We start from the raw sequence: 4,897 nt of genomic DNA, 5'->3' as shown, positions 1-4,897 counted from the left end.
CTCTCTGAGCCGATTGGACGCAGATTCCAGCTGACATCACTGTTTTCAATCCCTCCCTCCCTCCTCCCTTCCTTTCCTTTCCTTCCTTTCTTCCTTTCCCTGGCGCTAAAGTTCCCCGCATGCGCACATGTGCCTGTTTTGGCTTCCCGCGTCCTCTCTCTCTTCCCCCCCCCCCCCGCTGTTGGCCTTCTGGGCGTGGTTGGGACCTCTACACTTTTTTTTCTGAATGGGCGGGGTTGCTCTGCCGGTTCTGCGTAAACGCCTCGGTTGGGGTTGTTGAGTGCGTTGGCTGCCTTTCCCCGAGTGTGGAAAATGCAGAAATCCTGGCTATTGTCGATCAATGCAGGAGAATCTGGGATAGAGCTTTCTTCTGGGAAAACGTATTCCAGAGCTAGGACAGCAGTATGGTACCCTTTTTTCCCCCCCATGGTTTGTGCTCTGCGTTGATGCAATTGTCAATATTTCAAGCACTGCCAAAGGGCATTACAACTGTACAGGTGGTCCACGACTTACAATGGTTCATTTAGTGACCACTCAAAGTTACAACGGCACTGAAAAAAGTGACTTTTTCATACGACCCTTGCAGCATCCCCAGGGTCACATTGACCAAAACTCAGCGGTTTGGCAATTGACTAGTATTTATGAGGTTGCAGTGTCCTGGGATCATGTGATCATCTTTTACAACCTTCTGACAAGCAAAGTCAATGGAGAAGCCAGATCCACTTAACAATCATGTTACTAACTTAACAACTGCAATGATTCACTTAACAACTGTGGCAGGAAAAATCGTAAAATGGGGCAAAATTCACTTAAATGTTTTGCTTAGCAACAGAAATTTTGGGCTCAATTGTGATAGTAAGTCGAAGACTACCTGTATTTCAGTTTGCCTTTCCAAACACTTTATGGACCGAGGCTTGCTCAGATTTCAAGTATTTGAAGTCAATCTACTATATGATTCCAGCAGATCAAGAGGGAGGTTGATTTCGGTAGATCTGGATCAATAAGATGGTTTGCAGTGAAATGACGGAACAGTATTAATACAATTTAGAATGTCTGTCTAAATATATTTGTGTTAAACTGTGGTTCTAGTTTCCTAAACATCAGTAGCTATTGAACAATTATACCACTCTCCCTCTGATCAGCGTTTGTAGAAGCTTTGAACATAATTCCTATTTTCATAATTATCAAAATTCTCTAAATAAAAATGCGCATACAAATGATGAAACAGAATGAATGCAATAATATTTATTGTTTTGTAGCAGTAGTAAACTACAAAACCTTTAACAAACAGCAAGTTGATGATGAACAGCCAGTATAATATATGCAGTATAAATTTTATAGCCCTAGAAAACTATGCCATGACTAATATAAGTCTCCAAGGATCACACTGTTTCTACTACTATATAAGCATACTTAAACCTGGTTTTAACTTGAGCATGTGACTGTGATCCAAGCATAATAAAAGTTTCAACTTGTTCAGGTTTCTGCAAGTTAATAAAAAGACATTGTTTGTTGTATTAGAACACCAATAAAGGGTTTATTGCCTACTACTTTATCAGGAAAACAGCCATAAAACTAAGGCAGTTGACAAAAAGAGAAAAGGTATCTAAATCTAAAACAAAAGAGAAACCAACTATTGTAACTTCTTATGACAAGCTAATTTTCATTCTGTAATTAACCACATAGGAACAATTTTGTTGGTGAACTCATTATCATGTATAGTTTTATTACAGTATTAAATGTTTTAATTGATCATAATCAACTTGTCCATTGAGAGAAAATATATAATAACTCCATCTTCTGTCTTCTACCAGGAAATAACCAATGCATAATTCAGTTGGATCAAAATATCATCAGACTTTATCTAACTAACTTTATGTAGTTAGAACTATTACAAAATTGAACAAATTCTAAACTTTTTCCTATGCCATCATTAAGTGAGCTACAAATATTTTTTTTTTAAAAAAAATGCATCTTATTTCTACAGGATAGGATGTAGAATTTTGCATACAAAAGCAGATAGCTTACTAGTGAAACTTGATATTCAGGTGATACTGTTGTGTGGTTAGATGGAACCCATCACGGACAATATAGTATAGGGGTCCCCAAACCCCGGTCCATGGACCGGCACCAGGCCACCGCATTCCAGAAACCGGTCCACGCAAACAAGCAAAGCCCCATCCGCAGGATGCAGGCAGTACATGAAACCACGCCCCCTCCGGTCCGCAGAAAAACCTCTCTCCATGGAACCGGTGCCTGGTGCTCAAACGATTGGGGACCTCTGATATGGTAAAATTAATAAAACTTGTTTTCAATTGACACATGAATTAAAGATTAAAAATAGAATATGAGGCAGATAAAGTAAAGCAAGTATCTGAGATTTCCATTACATTGTATAGAGAGAAATAATCTGTAAGGTTTGGCTAACCTAAGTAAATAAAAAGAACTATTACTCAATCCACTCTGAAAGATCTATAAACAAACAAAAACCTTTTGCTATGAAAAGGCAAAGACCTTTCAGAGAAAAGGTAAAGTGTTACATTATAGTTATTTACCACCAATAGTGATTTGTTAAATAAAAGGAGCCAGAGGACATTGGTAACTGAAATATTTGGGGAATGATGCTTCTTTATTCAGAGTTGATGTACAAAAGCAATATTATCCCTAACTGAGCAGTGAGATTCATAGTAAATCAGGATGGAGACAAAAATGACACACTCATTTGCATTCTGACAACTGAAGCAATATTTGTTGATATAATGTACATTTCAGCACATTTCAGATGACAAAACTACCAGTATTTGTAACCCTGATGTTAACTCAGACACCACCTACGAAAAATTGTATTATTCAGAGAGGTGGGAGCACCTGGACAAGAAAAGCCAACAGTAGCAGAAACAAATGAAAACGTTGCTGTTAAGAAAGCACTGATTAGTATTTGTTCCAGTATAAATAGTAGTGTATCTGATATCTGTTTGGGAAAATGGTACTAAACAAAGTTCCTTCTAAATTAATGACTATTAGTGCAATGGAAGTAGAAAATAAATTGTTATAAATAAAATATATGGAATGTACATGAGTAGCATATGGCCATATACTACAAAAATGAACACCACAGATTCTATAATACATATGTATGTCCTACAATAGAGACAAAGATGACAAAACTACCAGTATTTGTAACTCTAATGTTAACTCAGACACCACCTAGGAAATAATTGTGTTATTGAGAGAGGTGGGAACACCTGGACAAAAAAAGCTAACAGCAGCAGAAACAAATGAAAACATTGCTGTTAAGAAAGCACTGATTATAGACAGAGCATTTGGAAAGGTAATGGCAGAAGAGATTTGAATAAACAGATGGACAAGAGATTGTGTAAAATATGTGGCTGTAGAAGAAGTAAATGCAGAATTAGGGGGAAATGAAAGAGGAGGAAGAAAGGCTTCTAATTTTGGCTACAGAAAATGTCCAGACACAACAGTAGAAAATTCAATGGTAAAAGAATTAATACAAGTTTTAGTTGAAGCAGTGGAAGAAAAAAAATGTGAGATGCTGTAAAGAAGGTAGAATACTAGTCGTAGAAAGCAGAATAGCCAGCCATAGTTGTTGAGAATATGGAGGTGATCACACAATAACAGTTTATAAATTTTAAACAGAAGGAAGAATTTAAAGAGCTCTTGGGTTTTGTTTTTTTAAAGAATTGCTTACAGTTCCAAAAGAACTTATTTCTCAAAAGGATGTTGAGAAATCACTTGAAGTAAAAACAGAAGAAAAAGTTGAAGTTGCTACTAAGTCAAGAAAGAAGGAAGATAAAGATGATGAAGAGACATAAATATTAAGTAAAAATCCCTTACATTAATGAAATAAAATCATGGCTGAAGAAGAGTGGCATGAAAAACTGGTTCAGGATATGCCAAGAATTGGCAAAAGCAATATAGACAGGACATTAAAGTAATTCAACTTTATCTTGCTTAGGCAAGATAAAATTACTGTACTGAGTCACAAACCTGAAAACTACATCCAAATTGTTAAATTTTGGATTTCATGGTACAAAGCTACGCATGTGGGCAGATATATATACCTGTCAGAAGGGATTGAAAAAGGTAAAACTATAGCACTCCCACATCTCTTGTCAAATTGGAAGAAAGAGGAATCTAGAGAAAGAAGAAGCTCAGAAGTGTAAACCAGAACAGGATGTCAGTGCAGGGAAATAAGATTGCAGAAAAATGTAAGATTAACAAAAAAAAACCAGAAGTAGATATGTAAAAAAAAATCTTGACATTTTATTTGCATATAACATTATAATACTCTCTTTATACCTCATATCATGGAAAGATAGCAGTGTTACATTTGGGGTGGAGAAAAGTGCAGAAGAGGAGACGTGATGAAAGAATATTTTGCTAAAAGTAAATAAACAGTTAACTAATGACTCAACAGGAACCTTAAGCTAGGCTTAGAGAAGATAAACAGAGGGAGGAGTTAGGGCAGAGCGCAAAGTGTGAAAAGAAAAAGAATTACTTGCATTTCCAAAACAAGAATGAGTAGCCTTTACAACAAACCAAACCTTAATTCTGTAATTAAGCAGAGTCTTTCTCTTTAAAGTAAAACAATTTATCATATTCTACATCACCAGTTCATGCACTTTTATTATTAAATAAAGTCTTAATTGATACACTTTTGGAAAACAGAATATAATTTCATCTTTCACCACCAGTTCATGCACTTTTATTACTAAATAAAGTCTTAATTGATAGACTTTTGGAAAACAGAATATAGTTTCACATCTTTCCCATGGAAAAAAAAATAGTGTTCTAGAAAAAAGACATGACCACTTCAATATAGGATCAAATTTCAGTATATGAAGTCTAGGTGTATCAGGTTTTGGGTAAAGTGGAG

Source organism: Protobothrops mucrosquamatus, unplaced genomic scaffold (genome assembly GCF_001527695.2).
Source record: "Protobothrops mucrosquamatus isolate PMUCROS unplaced genomic scaffold, P.Mucros_1.0 scaffold_149, whole genome shotgun sequence".
In the NCBI taxonomy this organism is placed as follows: domain Eukaryota; kingdom Metazoa; phylum Chordata; class Lepidosauria; order Squamata; family Viperidae; genus Protobothrops; species Protobothrops mucrosquamatus.
Note: the sequence above shows the minus strand (reverse complement) of the source record.